This window comes from Malaclemys terrapin, chromosome 3 (assembly GCF_027887155.1).
Source record: "Malaclemys terrapin pileata isolate rMalTer1 chromosome 3, rMalTer1.hap1, whole genome shotgun sequence".
Lineage (NCBI taxonomy): Eukaryota > Metazoa > Chordata > Testudines > Emydidae > Malaclemys > Malaclemys terrapin.
In genome coordinates this window covers 183,767,135-183,787,357 of record NC_071507.1, presented here as the reverse complement: position 1 = coordinate 183,787,357, position 20,223 = coordinate 183,767,135, and positions in this window count along the sequence as shown.

The window sequence follows — 20,223 nt, the reverse complement described above, 5'->3', positions numbered from 1 at the left end:
ACTGCCTAGTGTTAAGAAGAAACTTCCCCATAGAAAATTATTCAATAATTTTCTGTTGCTGGAGTTACGCACCTTCCTGTGGTAAGCAGCTCATTTGGTCTGATTCAGTACCCTTTAGACCCTTCAGTACCCCTTCAGACCCTTCATGTTTACCTGGCTATGTTGTTTTTTTTAGGATGCCTGTTACTGTAGTGTATGCGTGTGGTATTCAGTTTTACTTAGTGATGTGTTTACTGGATTCTGTCACAGGTTCTACTTCTAAACTCTCCCAAGTTCAGCAGCTTTTATTTTACCCCTCCATCTTGTTCTTGTACTAATGAGTTGTCTTCAGCCACTGAGGAAAGGCTTTTGCAAATGGAGTCCTGAAGCATTCCTTGAAAATGGTTACATTTAGCCTTTTTTCCCCCCTCTAAGTGGTCATCCTACAGTCAAGCTCCCTTGATGGAGAATGCCTTACCTCTGGCTTAAGAACTTCACTCTGGGATCTATCAGTTATCTTATCCCACAGGAGCAGAGCTATGACAGTGGGTTGTGAATGAGAAGGTGATAACTGGGCCCCACTCTCTAAGGGTATTAAAGATTAAGACAAGGGTCTTGATTTGGCACCAGAAGTGAAGTGAGAGCCAGTGGAAAGAGCAGAGCACCAACATGATGTGTTTTCTTGCTGGAGGCAGACTGCTTTGTTCTGTAACAGTCGGAGTGGTTCTGTATCAAATTCACTTCTAGCCCCACATACGAGCGTTATAATAATGATGTTGTCTACATTGAGTATTGAAGTCACTTTAGGGGACTGTATCACCATGCTGGGCAGCATTAAAGTTAGTTCCTCTAAAGAACCTATGGGGTCTTTTCAATATTTCTAACCCTCAGAGTGATTGTTACATCATATAGATATTCAGCTGACAGGCTGGCACTAAATCCCAGCAGTGGAACTAAAGTAGGAGGCCACTCAGCATGGGCGCTCATTCTCTCCCTCTGTTAGCAAGGCCCAAGGAGAAGGCAATTTAGCTTGACTTCCTTTGTTCCCTCCTGTGTGGCTTAAGAACTTTACTCTGGGATCTATAAAGCCCCATCAACTAAAACATAGACACTGGGAACTATAAGATTACAACGATGATAGAATTCAAGAATTCTACAAATGTTATACTGAAATAGGCTGCAACAGATTTTAGTAGCTGCTATAGGTACCCGATTTTGTCACCATTCCATTCTCTTTAAGAAGAGAAAAGAGAAAGTTGAAATGTATGAGGAACTGGCTGAAAATTGAGGCTGAAGGAAAGTAAAAGAAAGCAGGAAGAAAGATTGCAGTGAGACAGAGGAAGATGTGATTGAATAGTTCAAAGACATAAATAATAGTGTAGGTAAAAGCCCTGAGATTGGCTTGTCATCATTGGTGGGGCCATTTTTGTTTGTTATACATGTTTATTGAATTACCATTGAATTATGGCTGGGTATTTGTGAAAATGCTCATGAATCTCAGAAGGTTCAGCAATCATAGCACAAATTATTTTTGTCAAAAAATTCATTACAAAAGTGCATGATTTATTGCTCATTTTTCACTAGATTCCTTTACAAATCTCTGAGTCATTCAGACAAGGAACATACAAAAATACCATGTTAAATTCATAGATTTTAAGGCCTGCATTCCTTATGCATAACTTTACATTTGTCTGCTTTAAAATGCATTACTGTATGTTTGAATGGACCCAGATTACCAAGTAATCTAGATCTATCTGTAGGATTATCTTGTCCTCATCGTTTTTACCATTGTGCCAATCTTTACCATATGCAAATTTGATCAACAGTATTTTTTTCGATTTTATTTCACCCTGATGACAATGGTGAATACCATCTGTCGAACTACCAATCTCTGTAAAATCCACTAGAAAACTTCCCATTCAGTGATGATTCCCCATTGACTATTTATTGAGATCTGTCAGTGAGCCAGTTCTTAATACATATAATGTGTGCTTTATTGATACTATATAGTTCTATTGTTTAATCAGAATGTCATGTGGTACTAAGTCAAGTGCCCTACAAAAGTCTATTACATCTGCCTTTATCAATCAAGATTGTGGTCAAAGAATGAAATCAGGTGGTTTTGATGAGATCTATGTTCTATAATACCATATTGACTAGCATTAATTATATTCCTAGCCTTTAATGCTTTATTAATTGTATCCTGTATCAGCTTTTGCATTATTTTGCCTGGGATTGATGTTAGGCTAACAGGTATATAGTTACCTGGGTCATCCTGCTTGCCCTTCTTGAATATTGACACAACATTAGCACTCTTCCAGTCTTCTGGAATTTCGTTAGTATTACAAGATTTATTAAAAATTAATATCCGCAGGCCAGAGCTCTCCTCAGCCAGCTCTTTTAGGACTCTTGGATGCAAATTATCCAGACCTACTGGTTTAAAAATGTTTATTCCTGATAGAAGACATTTAACATCCTCTTTTGTTACTAATAGAGTGGAAAGTACTTCATCCTGTTTCTTTCCAAACCCAGAACAGAAATATTTATTGAACACCTTGGCCTTTTCTGCATCATTATTAATAGTTTTACAATCTCCTCCTAGGAGTGGTGACTAGATGACTAACCTACAAATAAGTAACAGATATTCAGTGAACAGTTTTCAAATAACAAGTACACTGAAAATTAATAATGGGGACATTTTAGTCCAGAGACAGTGAATAAACAGAGATATAGAAATTGAAAAGATAGGTAATATTTATCTTATATTGCATATAAGGAAGAGGGGATATGAAAAAATATAGAAAATCTGAGTGGTATTGAGAATGTAGATCAGGAACATCTACTCAGCAATTCTCATAATAAAAGAGTAAGTAAACTCAATAAAATTAACAGGCAATTTTAAAATAAATAAACTTTTCCCTGCAATGCATAACTAACTTGTGAAACTCATTGTCACAAGTATCACTGGGACTAAAATCTTAGCAGGATTCAAAAAAGGCTTGGAAATTTATATACTCATCTCAAATTTATATCTACAAAATATGTAAATTTACAGTGAAGAGATTAAAAAGATACAAAAGCAGGAATTTTTGAAGGGATATAACCCTTTATGCTTCAGGGTATAAGCCGACCTCTAGTCCATGGTAGGGAAAAAATTGAGGGTACGTTCTGTTACTGCAGGATTCTCTGCATCTTCCTTTGAAGAAGTTGATACTGGTTTCTGTCAGAGACAAGACAATGGACTAGATTCTATTCTATTCTAGTTAGGTTTTTTTTATACTGAACTCATCATTGTTGTATCTGATTGCTTTTAAGCAACATGACTACTCATCTGTTGTGAGTTGGTGTTTGTTTTCTCATTGTCTGCTCATGGAGAGAAGCATGTGCAGTGGAGTGTCTTGTTTTGGTAACAAAACCAAAAAAAAAAAAAACCTGTTGCCATGTGTTTGTTAGAGAAAGCAAAGTCAAAAAAATGTGCCTTGCACTGGGAGTAGAAAGTGGTGAGGTTTGTGATAATCCTTAGTTCTTGGGGGAGTTCATTCCACATTATCTGACCACACTGGAGAAAATTCTGTCTCCCACGCAGATGAACTTTACTCTTACTATTGATAGTTCCATTGTGCCAGAGGAGTGTAGTTATCTATCACAGTCTTTTAGATGCCCAGGGTATAAAGTGCTTTGAAGATAAGGACTGAGACCTTGAAGCTAATTAGAAATTCTGTGGGAAGCCAGTATAGACAATGGACAGCTATGATGTGTTTGTAGAAATGTGTTTGTTGGTGAAGTGTTCTGAACGAGTTGGAGTGTCTTGGGGTGCTGAAGGCTTCATGCACATCTATATTGCATTGCTGCAATCCAGTCAACAGGTGATGAAGGCATGAATAACAGAGGCTCTAGAATGGGATGGAGTTTCCTAGTTAAGTGGCGATGGTAGAAGTCATTATTCATGGATGCTGCTATGTGAGAGCTCAGCATCAGCGAGGAATCCAAGATTACTCTGAGATAATGGTGGGTGTGTATCTTCAACCAATGGAGACTGCACCATGTCTGCAGACTCTTCAAAATCCTTACCTCTATTCATCAGCATCATCTCTCTCTTGCTTTTGTTCAGCTTCAGCCAGCTGTCCTTCCAAGCACGGGGCCATTTTGGTGGTAGTGGTGTGGAACAATGGTATGATTTCTTATGGCAGTTTTTATGTTCAGAACTGCTTGGTGAATAATTACAAATTCACTTGCAAAATCAAGATGGGTTCTCAGACCATTCTCCAAACTGAAAAGGTGCTAAATGTTATAAACATAATAAACATTATTCATACTGAGTAGTTTGACTTGCTATGGATAGAATCATGCTATTAGATATGAGAGATCTTTGAAAAGTGGAAATAAAGAAGGGATTTGGCAGATAAGGGGTAGTAATGTGATATATGTGATGGCATATATATGATCCATGTTCCAGATTAGGCCAAATTAATTAGGCAGATTTGCCCTCTTCAGAATGTACTGCCTTGTTTTTATCTCACTTGCTAGAACAGAGCTAGAGAGCAATGTGAAAGACATGACTCCATCCACTGTATTGTTTCCCCATGTTAGGAGACCATTTCTAAAAGAATTCAGCTTGAATGGTTGTGCCAGACAGCATGGCTGCTAACAGTGTCAGGGTAAGAATTGTAGTAGACTAGAGGCAGGCTATTTTCAGCAGAAGGTCCTTGAGCCCGAAGGCTGTCAACTCCATGTGTCTGAGAGAGCCTGAATCTCAGGACACAGTGCCAATGTTATGTATTTAGTCAGGTTTTTGCCTGAGGGGTATTGTTAGGGAATGGGATTAAGAATGAATATTTAGGTTTGGAGGCAGGAGGGAGAAGTGTCTATAATTTACTGGCTACTATAGCTGTGGAACTGATTATGATTTAAATTTGTAAATGTATCCAGGGTTGAATACTTTGTAAATAATTTTTTTAAAAAATCAAATACATAAGAGCACATCATCCAGAGCTTTGCTGGGAACAGGACTGAGGTTGAGTTGCCATCCTCAATATATTTTTTTCTTCTCCCACTTTAGCATTTCCCTCTTCACTGCCTCACAGAGCTAAAAATATGAATAGAAGTTTATGGCCCAGAGTGATTTCTTCTTACTGGGGCTACTGTTCTTTCCTCTATCTCTTGAATCAGTGGAACTAGCAATTACAGTAAATCTTATGGACTGTAAATCTCCACAATCAAGTAAAACTGAAAAGGAAGTAGTATCTCTTTATTTGTCCAACATGGCCACCACACAATACATGGCAAATAGCTGCCTGTAAAAAATGCCAGGGGATGCCCTCACCCAATAATAACAACCAATGAGTCCAGGGGAGAAGCAAGGGAGATTTCTTCCCTATCACTGCCTCAGGTCAATAGTGGGGATATTTCTATACAGTGATGAGCTAGTCAAGTGTGTATCACTAACCTCTTCTGAACAGAAACAGAACTATTCAACCTTGTGTTTTAAGCCCTATGCTGTTAACTGTTAAGGGAAAGTGTGGTGACGACGCAGGAAAGGAAACAGAACGCCAGGTCTGTGGTAGCTAGAGAGCTTTACAAGCCTCTTGCAAAAAGCCTCTCAGGAAAACTTTCCTGGGGTTTTTATTTCTCTCCTTACTTTGTTTACAACTCTTCTTAGTGGTTACATTCCTGCGCACAGAAAAGCCAGGCAGTATACATGCACATAAGATAACGAACCCATCTCTTGAGCGCGTGAACACCAGCTGCGAGGGTACAATCAAATCAGCCAAATAAGTTTCCCAAACACAAACGCTGGATTGAAGGTCACTCCTGCCTCGTAGCCATGGGAGCAGTTTGCTGCGCCCGTGGGCTGGCGATTCGGGAGCTATGCATCCCTACAGGAAAGTCTTCTTTAACCTAAGCGGTAAATGCCATGTGATTCCCCCCTCCTCCCACTATAGCCATCCACCCAGTCTTTATTCAGGCCTAATTTGGTGGTGTCCAGTTTGCAAATTAATTCCAGTTTTGCAGTTTCTCATTGAAATCTGTTTCTGAAGTTTTTGTTGTTGAAGAATTGCAACTTTTAAGACTGTTATTGAGTGTCCAGGGAGATTGAAGTGCTCTCCTACTGATTTTTGAATGTTACAATTCTTGATGTCTGATTTGTGTCCATCAATTTTTTTGCATAGAGACAGTCCAGTTTGGCCAATGTACATGGCAGAGGGGCATTGCTGACACATGATGGCATATATCATATTGGTAGATGTGCAGGTGAACGAGCCCCTGATGGTGTGGCTGATGTGGTTAGGTCCTATGAAGGTGTTCCTTGAATAGATATACGGACAGAGTTGGCAATGGGGTTTGTTGCAGGGATTGGTTCCTGGGTTAGTGTTTTTGTTATGTGGTCAGGATAGGTTGTAGATCCTTGATGATGTGCTGGAAAGGTTTTAGTTGGGGGCTGTAGGTGATGGCTGGGGGTGTTCTGTTACTTTCTTTGTTGGGCCTGTCCTGTAGTAGGTGACTTCTGAGTACCCTTCTGGCTCTGTCAATCTGTTTCTTCACTTCACCAGGTGGGTATTGTAGTTTTAAGAATGCTTGATAGAGATCCTGTAGGTGTTTGTCTGTCTGATGGATTGGAGCAAATGTGGTTGTATCTTAGAGCTTGGCTGTAGATAATGGATCATGTACTGTGGTCTAGATGAAAGCTGGAGGCATGTAGGTAAGTATAGCGGTCAGTTGGTTTCTGGTATAGGGTGGTGTTTATGTGACCATCACTTATTTCCTTATTTGCTTACCTTCAAGTCAGTGGCACTGTTATGGGTACCTGCATGGCCCCACAGTATGCCAATATCTTTATGGATGACTTAGAACAACACTTCCTCAGCTCTCGTCCCCTAGTGCCCCTACTCTACTTGTGCTACATTGATGACATCTTCATCATCTGGACCCATGGGAAGGAGGCCATGGGGTGTCACAAAGGCAGTTTTCCCTCTATTTTCAGGTGCCATTTTGGGTATCATCAGATTAGATATCAAATCAAAGCTAATAAAATATTTTTAGCGTGACATTTTTTCTACGGTGTCTGCTTATGATGGAAAGTGGGGTAGCTATCTTGAATTGCATGTGAATTAAGTTTCCTATAGACAACACATATCCTCAAATCTCCATTGGACTTTTTCACAGTTTCAGTTTCAGATACTCAAGGTGATGTAAATTGGGAGGGATAGCTCAGTGGTTTGAGAATTGGCCTGCTAAACCCAGGGTTGTGAGCTCAATCATTGAGGGGGCCACTTAGGGATCTGGGGCAAAATCAGTACTTGGTCCTGCTAGTGAAGTCAGGGGGCTGGACTTGATGACCTTTCAAGGTCTCTTCCAGTTCTAGGAGATAGGATATTTCCATTAATTTATAAAATAAATTTTAAATCAGGTCATCATCCAGCATGTGGTTTAGTTCCTCTTTCACGTTGACCTGATATGCCAGGGGAATACAACGTTGGGGCTGTCTCACACAAATATTCTCTAGTCTAGTTTAAGCACAATCTGATTTTGCACCCAATTATATCCCCATAGCTCTAAATTATTTTTGGTGAACCCACTAGCTATCATAAGAGCAGCTGTTCTAAATGTTCTTTTCATTGCCTTTCATTGCTGCTTCTGTCAAGACAACCCCTAGCTCTTTTACCTGCTTGGCTGCTTTACAGCTCTTGATCCCTGCCCCTGTGAGAGTCTTTTGGACACCAGCTACATTGGACACTGTCCCCATGGTCTGATTTTTTTCACTTCCTGGTCAGCCCCTATGATAAATGAAGGGGAGGGGGAGATCCCTGTTGTGGACACCCAGCCAGCCAGTAGCTATAAAATCCCTCTTAGTAGCTGTTCTCTAATTGCTCTACCTGTAAAGGGTTTAAAAGTCTCACTGCTATGCATAGGAAGTGAGTGGGTACCTGGCCAAAAGAGCAAATGGGAAGGCTAGAACTTTTTAAAATTGAAACAAGACTCCCCTTTTGTTTGTCTGTGGTTGTTCTCCCGGAGAGAGGGGACAGGGCAGAGTCAGGCCTCATCTACACTGGGGGGAGGGGGAGAGGATCGATTTAAGATACGCAACTTCAGCTATGAGAATAGTGTACCTGATGTCGACGTATCTTAGATCGACTTAGAATCACTTACTTCGCGTTCTTGCGGTGTGGGATCGACAGCTGCAGCTCCTCTGTTGACTTTGCTTCTGCCTCTCACCGAGCTGGAGTTCAGCAGTAGATGGCAGAGCGATCAGGGATTGAGTTATCGCATCTACACTACACGTGATAAATCGATCCCCGATAGATCGAGCGCTACCCGCTGATCCAGTGGGTAGTATAGTCTTATCCTTATACTGTGATAAACTTGGGGCCAGATATGAAAAATCATTGGTATCATGCCTAGAAACTACTTATTTGAAACCCCAGATATGTAAGTATATCAGGAAATGTCTAGAAAGACGCGATTAGGTTTTCTCTTTTTATTTCTTTATGGCTTGTGGACTCCTCTATGCTAACCCCAGATGCTTTTGTTTTGCTTGTAACCTTTAAGCTGGACCTCAAGAGAGCTATTCTTGATGCTTAATCCTTGTAGTGTTTTATTTTAAATCTAGCAAAAGTCTAAATTCCCAGATGTATTTTCTTCCTTTTTGTATTAATAAAATTTACCTTTTGAAAGAACAGAATTGGATTTTTGTGTCTTAAGAGGTTTGTGCACATGTTGTTAATTAGCTGGTACATCCTAGATGGGAAGCCCAAAACTGTAATCGAGGCAGGGGGATTGTAGCCAAATGGGTGGAGGTGGCGGAGAAGAAGAAAGCTAGTAGCAGTTGGTGGGAATACCAGAAGGGGCAACCCGAGATGATACCCCACCATCGGAGTCAGCCCAAGGCCCCACATCACAAGGAGGAGCCCTCCACACAGCCAGGGAAACCCCAGATGCCCTCTCGTCCTACCACCCTACACTCCAACCACCCACCTCACCCCAGCACACAGTCAGCTGGGCGATGCTTTAAATGTAATGAACTGGGGCATGTAAAGGCCAACTGCCCCAAGAGCACCAGCCAACTGCAACTCATCACCCCGGGGTCCCACCGAGAGCCTTCAGGCCTAGATGCCTTGCAAATACCCTCAGAGCAAAGGGAAACTGTGAATGTGGGCGGGAGGAAGATTACCGCATGGCGAGAGACTGGAGCACAGGTGTCAGCTATACACCAATCCCTGGTGGACCCCAAATTCATCGACCTGGAGGCCCAAGTGATGGTGCAACCCTTTAAGGCCAACTCTAACTTGCCTACAGCCAAAATGCCTGCATATGCATCCGAAGAAGTGGGTAGTAGCCCACAAAAGCTTATGCTCTAATAAATTTGTTAGTCTCTAAGGTGCCACAAGTACTCCTCTTCTGTACCTTGAAACCATATGATGTCACTCCTAGGGGTTCTAGGACATTTTGGGGTTCCTGCTCCCCAGATGCTTGCAAACAGGTAGGGATATAGTATTGCTAACAGAATGCAGGCAGCAATATCCGTTAAAGTGAAGGTGTCTTGGCATTTAGCCACCAATGCCATGAGGCGGTGTGCCTCAGTTTCCCCTTCTACACAGCAGCATGGGCCTGTTATGCTTTTGCTGCTTTTTACAGGTATGGGCTGTAAAGTAACATGCTGGTGGGGCTGTCTTGTCACCATCCCCAGCACGTATAACAGCTTCTTCCACGAACTAGGTATGTCCCACATCTTTAAAGGGTTTACCACTAGTGTGAATTCTTTTATTTTATCCCATAGATGAATTAGCTAAAGACACAAGGTTAACAGCAAATCTACGGTGGACAGGCTTCGTTCACTCAATTTGACTCGTTTAGCATCTATTGCATTTTCCCAGTTCTCTGTGCCCGCTGGTAGACACTCTGATGCAGATTCTTCTGCCTCTTTGGGGAAGACTTCTAGTTTGGGCATGTGCTTGGGTCTTTGGCCAGGAAAGGGTGTACTACAACCATGCTTGCCCTCGGCCCCTCCCTCTGGAGTTTCTCTGGGCTGAGCCCCACTCCCTTGTGAAGTTCCTCCCATGCAGAGATTTCCCACCCCCCCCCTGTCTTGGAGAGAGAGTTTTATCTCTTGCAAGTGTAGCAAGAACAACATCTTTCCCTGGGGTGTTCTGGACCCCTTTGGGCACCCCACTTTCTGTTTCCAATGGGTCAGCTGGATGGACCCCCTCATCCCGGAGACCTGACCCCCAGGTTTCCCTTAAAACCTGATCCACAGGAGAGGGGGCTGGCATTTTGAATGTAGACTTTTCACCCTCCTCCTGTGAAAGCCCCTCCCTACAAAAGGTAGGTGGACTCTCTGGCCCCCCCTGACCTTCCATCTGGGCTTCTCTCTTTGGGCTCCCCTCTGGGTCCGACACTTTTGTGTCCCCCAAAGGGGAAGGTGATCCTGCCCCAGCTGTGGACTCACAGCTACCAGCTACGACAGACCTCTCACTGGCCAGCAAAATCCCCCCCCTTTCACTCGGGTTGGGCTGGCACCCAGCTATAGAGTCCTTGGGGCCTGTTCCCACCTCAGCGGTCCCCAGGACCCCAACTTCCACCTTTGGGACACACGCCTCTGTGCACCCCAGGGCAGGCCCGGCCCCCTGCTGACCTGCAACTTCCTGGCAGTCAGCAGCTGTGGTGGCCTCCTCGCTACAAGGTGGTACATCCCCCTCCCCCGGGGAGATGATTACGGGACAGGAGCTCACTGTGACGGATTGGATCACAGAAACCCGCTTGGGAGCTGCCACCTAATGTGCAAAGACTACCTCTGCTCCTCTGCCAGCTCAGGACTCCAGCACCCTGTCTTGCTGAGCCAGACACTCCTGTCTGGCTCCAGCACAGACCCAGGGTCTGAATCACTTGTCCCAAAGCTGCAAGTTTACCTGAAAACAGCTCACAGTAGTGTGCTTGTCTTTAGCACTCAGATGCTCAACTCCCAATGGGGTCTAAACCCAGATAAATCCGTTTTACCCTGTATAAAGCTTATGCAGGGCAAACTCATAAATTGTTCGCCCTCTATAACACTGATAGAGAGATATGCACAGTTGTTTGCTCCCTCAGGTATTAATACATTGAGTAAATTACTAAATACGAAGTGATTTTATTAAATACACAGACAGTAGGATTTAAGTGGTTCAAAGCAGTAACAGACAGAACAAAGTAAGTCACCAAGCAAAATAAAATAAAATGCGCAAATCTATGTCTAATCAAACTAAATACAGATAATCTCACCCTCAGAGATGTTTCAGTAAGTTTCAGTAAGACTGGACACCTTCCAGGCCTGGGCACAATTCTTTCCCCTGGTACAGCTCTTGTTGCAGCTCAGGTGATAGCTAGGGGATTCTTCATGATGGCTCCTGTCTCACCTTGTTCTCTTCCACCCCTTTATATATCTTTTGCATAAGGCGGGAACCCTTTGTCCCTCTGGGTTTCCACCCACCCTTACTGGAAAAGCACCAGGTTAAAGATGGATTCCAGTTCAGGTGACATGATCACATGTCACTGCAAGACTTCATTACCCACTTGCCAGCACACACACATACAGGAAGACTCACAGGTAAATACAGCCATCTGCAGACAATGGGAGTCATCAAGATTCCAAACCATCCTTAATGGCCCACACTTTACATAATTACAATAGGCCTCAGAGTTATGTTTTATATTTCTAGTTTTAGATACAAAAGTGGTACATTTCTACAAATAGGATGATCACACTCAGTAGATTATGAGCTTTGTAATGATACCTTACAAGAGATCTTTTGCATGAAGCATATCCCAGTTACATTATATTCACTTATATTTTTATAAAACCATATAGACTGCACAACGTCACAATGACTATTATCCCATTCCCATGCTGCTGGGAGAAGACTTAGCCAACCCTGTGAGGCTAACAAAAAGGGTGGGGATGGTCATCCGCAGCCAGGCTAAACAGGCTTCCACACCTAACCCCATTCCTGAGCCTCCTACAAGAACCCAGTCTGTGTCCCCTGATACCACAGGCCCAGGGACCCAGCCAGAGGTGGTGGAACCAGACTCCAGACCAAAGTCTATGGCCGCAGTTGTAAATCCAGTTCCTGGGACCCAGCCAGAACCAGCCCAAGGATCGGAACTGCCGGAACAGTCAGCACCAGAGCTCATCCTTGCAACCCCACCAGAGTCAGGGGAGCCAGCACCAAAGGGCGCCACAGAGCCTGCACCTGCAGCAGCAGCTAAACCGGCACAAGAATCTCAACCAGAGCCTGACATACAACCTAGTGCACCAGTGGAGAGCGGTTCACAATCAATGGAAACACCCCCATCACCTGCATCGCTTCAAGTGGGACCAAGCCCAAGTCCACAACCCAGTGAGGAACTAATGTCTCCAGCATCAGGGAGCAGATCCAGGCAGAGTAGGAAGCAAATAAAATCCTCAAGGGAGCTTGGACGGTGGCACGGAGCAACCCACCGCCTCTCAGCTCTTCCAATAGGTCCAGGTTTGTTGTAGAAGGAGGACTCTTATACAAGGAAACTCTTTCTGGTGGGCACAAGGAGGCCTGGCATCCTCAGAGACAGTTGGTGGTTCCAATTAAGTATAGAAAAAAGCTCTTGAGCTTAGCCCATGATCACCCTAGTGGCCACGCCGGGGTGAACAGGACCAAAGACCATCTGGGGAAGTCATTCTACTGGGAGGGAATAGGTAAGGATGTTTTTACCTATGTCCGATCTTGTGAGGTGTGCCAGAAGGTGGGAAAGCCCCAAGACCAGGTCAAGGCCCCTCTCCAGCCATTCCCATAATTGGGGTTCCATTTCAGCATGTAGCTGTGGATATTCTGGGTACTTTCCCTAAGAAGACACCCAGAGGAAAGCTGTACATACTGACCTTCATGGATTTTTCCACCCGATGGCCAGAAGCAGTAGCTCTCAGCAACACCAGGGCTAAAAGTGTGAGCCAGGCATTGGCAGACATTTTTGCCAGGGTAGGTTGGCCCTCAGACATCCTTACAGATTCGGGAACTAACTTCCTGGCAGGGACCATGAAATGTCTTTGGGAAGCTCATGGGGTGAACCACTTGGTTGCCACCCCTTACCACCATCAAACGAATGGCTTAGTGGAGAAGTTTAATGGGACTTTGGGGGCCATGATACGTAAATTCGTGAATTAGCACTCCAATGATTGGGACCTAGTGTTGCAGCAGTTTCTCTTTGCCTACAGGGCTGTACCACATACCAGTTTGGGGTTTTCACCCTTTGAACTTCTTTATGGCCACAAAATTAAGGGGTCATTACAGTTGGTAAAGCAGCAATGAGCAGGAGTTATATCTTCTCCAGGAACTAACACTTTGGACTTTGTAACCATCTTGCAAAACACTCTCAAAGACTCTCTAGCCCTTGCTCGAGAAAACCTACAGGATGCTCAACAAGAGCAAAAGGCCTGGTATGATAAACATTCTAGAGAGCATTCCTTCAGAGTGGATGACCAAGTCATGGTCCTGAAAGCGCTACAGACCCATAAGATGGAAGCTTTGTGGGAGGGGCCATTTATGGTCCGAGATTGTCTGGGAGATGTTAACTACCTCATATCGTTCCCAGACCCTACCCTAAAACCTAAAGTATATCATGTTAATTCTCTAAAGCCCTTTTATTCCCAAGAGATCAAGGTTCTCCAGTTTACAGCCCAGGAGAGACACAGCACTGAATGGCCTGAAGGAGTCTACTATGAAGGAAAAAGCAACAGTGGCGTAGAAGAGGTGAGCCTTTCCATGACCCTTGGGCGAAAGCAGTGACAGCAAATCCAGGAGCTGTGCACCAGCTTTGCACCAATGTTTTCAACCACTCAAGGATGGACAGAATGGGTGTACCACTCCATTGACACAGATGATGCTTGCCCAGTTAGAGCCCAACCCTACTTGATGGCTCCGCAAGCCAAAACTGCAATAGAAAGGGAGATCAAGGACATGTTACAGATGGATATAATCCGCCCCTCTGAAAGTTCATAGGCCACTCCAGTGGTTCTGGTTCCCAAACCAAATGTGGAAATCTGCTTTTGCGTGGACTACCATAAACTAAATGCTGTAACTCGCCCAGAGAACTATCCAGTGCCATGCACAGATGAGCTATTGGAGAAACTGGGACATGCCCAGTTTATCTCCACCTTAGACTTAACCAAGGGGTACTGGCAAGTGCCTTTAGATGACCCAGCTAAGGAAAGATCAGCCTTCATCACCCATGTAGGGCTGTATGAATTTAATGTGCTCCCTTTCGGATTGCGAAATGCTCTTGCCACCTTCCAGAGACTGGTAGATAACCTTCTGGCTGGATCTGGGGAATTTGCAGTCGCCTACCTTGACAATGTGGCCATAGTCTCAGATTCATGGGCAGAACACCTGGAACACCTCCAAGCTGTCTTCCAGCCCATAAGGGAGGCAGGATTAACCGTTAAGGCTAAACAATGTCAAATAGGCCTAAACAGGGTAACGTACCTGGGACACCAGGTGGGTCAAGGAACTATCAATCCCCTACCCTCTAAAGTAAATGCTATAAGTGTTTGTATAACTGCCTGTAAGATCCAGAATTCACACTGGGAAGCTGCTGGTAAATGGCTTTGGCATGCCAGAGAACAACCCCTTAAACTCTGTCAAGTATTCCCAGATTCCAGTTTCATCTTCACCACTGTAAATTTCTTCTCAAGCAAAAGTGACTTTGGCATCATGAACCCACTGACACCAGTTGCAATATCGGCTTATAGAAATTAAAGGGTTTATTGGAGCACTGCAAATAAGTTCAGTACCACAGGCAGGACTGACCTTCCCAATAATCTCCCCAGATCAGTTACAGCAACATACTAATATTAAAAAAAAAAAAAAATGAAGACTAAGATAAAGATACAGCACCATCTACTGGTGGGAGATGCTGTGTGTACAGATCTTTACAATTTAAAAGAGCGTTCCTGACTCCAAGTTTTTGCAGTGACCACTAGGAAATGCTTTCTTTTATTATAAATCTTAAAACAAAATAAAAAGCTCTAACTTGTATCTGAATTGGTTCACTGAACATATTACTGTGATAAAAATCCATAAGCAAGAATTTGTGTGTGTCAGTCACTCTTCATAATTGAACCTTTACAGTCATGTTCATTGACAATTATATCTTGTTTACATGCATACCATGCTGTCCATGGGGATATTGCAGAAAGTGACCTTTCTGTGTGAAGATGAGATATTCCTCTTTACCAAAAGAGCTGAGATGGAAGATAACAGTAATGATGAAGTGGATAAGACTGGAAAGTTGATCCAATAAAAGATATTCCCTCACACACCTTGTCTCTCTAATATCCTGAGACCGACAGGGCTACATTGCATACATGGAAAAAAAGCAACTGATATCATGGGACAGTAAGCAATGCTATACAGAGAGTTTGCATCTGCAATGGTTTTGTGTTTACTGACCTTATTTTTAAGAGGAAGATCTGTAGAACTACCGTATATAATCGATCATAAGCCGGTTCGTTTATAAGCAGATTCCCCTCCCCCCCCAAGATGGATAAGTAAAAATGGAATTTTTTTATAACCCGTTCATAAGCCGATCCTATAATTCAGGGGTCAGCAAACTTTGGCTCTCGGGCCATCAGGTAATAAGGGTAATAAGGGACTGTTGGCAACTCTATTCTCTAGTTCTCTGTTTAATCCAGTAGGTGAAATTCTGGCCCCACTACATCAATGGCAAAACTCCAATAAATTCAATAGGGCCAGGATTTCAGTCTTGGCCCTGGTCTACACTGGAGGGGGGATCGATCTAAGTTATTCAACTTCAGCTATGTGAATAACGTAGCTGAAGTCGACGTATTTAGATTGACTTACCGTGGTGTCTTCACTGCGGTGAGTCGACTGCTGCTGCCCCCCCGTCAACTCCACATGCGCCTTTCGTGGCGCTGGAGTACAGGAGTCGACGGGAGAGTGCTCGGGGGTCAATTTATCGCGTCTAGACTAGATGCCATAAATCGATCCCCGCTGGATTGATTGCTGCCCGCTGATCCAGCAGATAGTGTAAATATACCCTTGGAGTCTGGTGTCTCTCTGCCCAACCCGCAGTCGTCAGCTCACACTACAGCAGGGAAGATGCTAGGGGCCTGTAAGGGTGGGGGGTGGTAGGGTATTCTGGGCTTTCTATGATCAGAGGAGATGAGTGACCATATTTATTTACATATAACTAGAGCTAGGCAAAATTTTTACAGTGAATAGAAAGTTTGCTGAAAAGTGCATTTTTCAAGGCTCCAAAACTATTTGTGAATTCAGGTAGAATTTGGTAAATAGTTTCAGCTGAAAAAAAAATGATTTTTTTAAAATGTCAAAATGAAACATTTTCTAAACAAAATATTGACATTTTGTTTAGGAAATTTAAACATTTTGTTTTGGAAATGTTTTGTGTCAACATTAAAAAGATTTCATTCAACCAAATAATTTTGTGGAGGGGCGGGGCGTTGTTTTGTTGAGGAAAATCAAAATCTGTAGCTTCTAAAAAAAAATTTTTGTATTTTTTTGTTTCAGCCAATGAAACAAAAAAGTCAGTTATTCTCTCAGCTCTCTCTCCCACCTTTTGGTTAGGGAACATTTTTGCGGTAACTACTAACTCCAAATTCCAAATGTATTTTTCTGGGATACGTCTCTCTCACAATTCCAGTTATCTATCAAATTTGAGACCTAAAGTAAAAAGATCACAAAATGAAAAATATAATCCATTGCTGCCCATATCCCTGCCTCACCCCTCCAAAAGGAAAAAAAGAAAAACCATGCTGAGCCAGGCAGAGTGAATGCATACTCTGCCTTTTTATTATTTATTATTATTAATTAATTGCATACTCAACTCTATTTGATTAATAGGTATGTTTTTAAGTACTTGTGAGATTATATATTTTAACTTTTATAGCATCTTTCTTCTTATGATCTCAGTGCCTTACAAACATTAACTAAGATTCACAACATCCCTGCAAGGTGGTTCATTATCATTACCATCGGGTCAGTGGAGACGTACAGACTAAATCACTTGCCAAAGTCACACAGTGAGTTCATAACAGACCTGGGAAGAGAATCTAAGAGTCCATGCTCCTTGTACACATCTCTAACTGCTAAATAATAATATGTTCCTAGGTATTCTGAGTGTAGGGGAAAACACAATGCTTATCCACTATTGTCCCTCATTTCTGGCACAATGGCATGAATGACATGGAACTTGTCATCCTTCACTTTCAATTTCCTGGTTTTCATTACTTTAGGACAGACACTGAAAGACTTACTGACACTTGAAAAATGGGACTAGAAAGCACATCTATGATCCTTGGTGTTGCTGCCTGCGAGAAGGATGTTGGAAATTGAAAAGAATTTTTTCATATACTAGTACCTGTGTTTGTTTTTGACAATCAGGAATCTCTCGAGTCACACTAAGAAAGCTGCCTCAGGAGTTCCTGCTGTGAAAAGGAACATCAACTCCAGCTCTCCACTACACAGGCCAATACATATGAGTGGCATTGCTTAAGAGGTATGCTTTGGGGCAAGTATTATGGCAATAGCAGTGTTGTCACAGTGTAGTCTCAACTTCTGACATAAACAGATATCAGTATGGGGTCTTGCTAATTATTGACAAATCCTTATCAAATTATCCATGTTAATTAAAAACTGCTGCTACTGGTTTCTCAGGATGGGTGTGGCCCTGTCTTATAGTGGAACACTGGAAGAAGAGCCCTGGGAGACTTGCCATTGACTTTACTGAGGTCAGGATTTCAACCCTTGGTTCTACTTAAACAAAAGCGGCTGTATTTAAACAATATGTGGGGGGAGGAATTGCAAGCACTTTGGAGTACAGAATTATAATTCAGAATGATCTTGACAATTTGGAGAATTGGTCTGAAATCAACAAAAGGAAATTCCATAAAGACAAATGCAAAGTACTACATTTAGGGAAGAAAAATCAAATGCACAACTCCAAAATTGGGAATAACAGGCTAGGCAGCAGCATTGCAGAAAAAGATCTGAGGGGTTATAGAAGGTCACAAATTGAATGAGCCGTCAATGCTGCTGCAAAAAAAAATCCAAATGTCATTCAGGGATGTATTAACAGGAGTCTTGTATGTAAAACACAGGAGGTAATTGTTCTGCTCTATTCAGCACTAATGAGGCCTCTGCTTGAGTACTGTATCCAGTTTTGGGCACCACACTTTAAGAAAGATGTGGGTAACTTGGAGAGAATCCAGAGGAAAACAACGAAAATAAGAGGTTTGAGGAATCCTGTGAGAAAAGGTTGAAAAAATCACACATGTTCAGCCTAGAGATGAGAGGACTGTGAAGGGATTTGATAACAATCTTCAACTATGTTAAGGGCTGTTATAAAGAGGATGGTGATCAATAGTTCTCCATGTCCACTGAAGGTAGGACAAGAAGTAATCAGATTAATCTGCAGCAAGGGAGATTTATGTTAAATAGAATGAAAAGTTTTCTAGCTATAAGGATAGTTAAGCATTGGAACAGGTTACCTAAGGAGGTTGTAGAATCCCTGTCCCTGGAGGCTTTTAAGAATAGGTTAGACAAACACCAGTCAGGAATGGCGTAGGTATACCTAATTCTAATATACCTAATTCTGCCTCAGTGTGTGTGTGTGTGTGTGGGGGGGGGGACTAAATGACCTGTTGGGGTCCCTTCTAGCCATAAATTTATATGATTCTAAGATTGAGGCCAGGATATCATAGCAGCACTCTGATACCAACATTGTTTTCCTCAGAAATTAAACTTTCTTATACAAAATTGTCCAGTTCTAACAATTGCAAAGACACCTTTCTTCATATGAACCTAGGTATTGTTGCCTCATTAAGTCCCTTGACAGAAGCCAGAGCTCAAAGAGGTTAGAGCTGCCTTATCAGCTCATTGGGGCAGTGTTAACTCTGGAACCAAGCAGGAAGAATTTAAATGATAGCACTGTTAACTACAGCCTGTCAAAATAGATTTTTGTTTTTGCCAAAAATTTAAAAAAATGAAAATCTTCAACCACCTCTACTGTTAACTATTTCACCGCTGATCGTTTTAGCAGAAACTTCCATCAAGCTTCAGTCTCTGGGGAGATTATTTGATCATACCCTAAATCTGGGTTTGAGTGCCACTTCTATCCTCCACACTCTCTCCCCTGACAAAGACAAGTACCCCTGACTTTGAGATACTTTTGCTGGGCGTTCAGCTTGCTCAGTTATCTGTGGATTCTTATATGCTCTGGTGATAAACATCGTATAAGAACCTATATAGAATAAAATAGTGCCTGTGTCTTTCAGATAAATGGGAGCTCTTTAAAATATTCCTTTGAGGGTTTTTTTTAGCTTTTTTATTAGTCTTTGATGCAAAATGACATGTTTCCAAACAATTACACATATTGGGTACTTCGTATTCTTTGGGAGCCGTCATTTTTATTATTGAAATAAAGCATTCGGCTGTGGAAACTTGGCTTCGTCATTGCAATATTAATTGTCCAAAAGGTACATCCTGTTCACTTTGATGGAAAGCTGCTGTTGTGAGGTCCTCAGATCGTATCAGAGAATGGCTCCAACTTCCCCTTCTCAGCTGGATCTCCTAAGATGTCTTTGTTGGAACTTGACATTTTCCCACTGTCAAAAAATTGGGAAGTAATGCGGTTAATTTCATTTCCAAACATCCCTTTGATAGGCTGGGACAGTGAGCACGGGGAATCTGATTATTTGTATTAAGTAAATATATTGTAGTGGAAGTTTCAAGGATTGTTCTCTATACCACCAGGAATTCTAAATGCGGGCTACAGCATATGATTTGCTTGTTGTCAAGCCTACAGATTGGGCCATATTTTCAGACGTGCTCCTACTCAGAAATGGGAAATAGTGGGTATACATCAGTATTCTAGACTTGGGTGCAGAGCACAGGCAACAGTCCAACATGGCTAATACATAGTGTGTAACCCCTATTCAGCCTGCCCACAAGTCAGAAAGCAAAGTAGGTGAAGAAAGAAAAGAGCTCAAACTACTAGTCTTTAGAGTTCTGAGACAGTCACAATTTGTGATCTCTTTGCATGATAATGTGTAAGCCCAGGGGCCTGGGAGCCTGAGAGAAAAGGGAGCACAGAGCCACTACATGTTGGTGAAATGGAGAAGAGCAGCATGGAGCTGCTTAAGAACTGCAGGTAGGCAGGAGCTCCTCTGGTGAGGAAGCTCTCTGCTGGCACCTGTTGGAGAGCAAG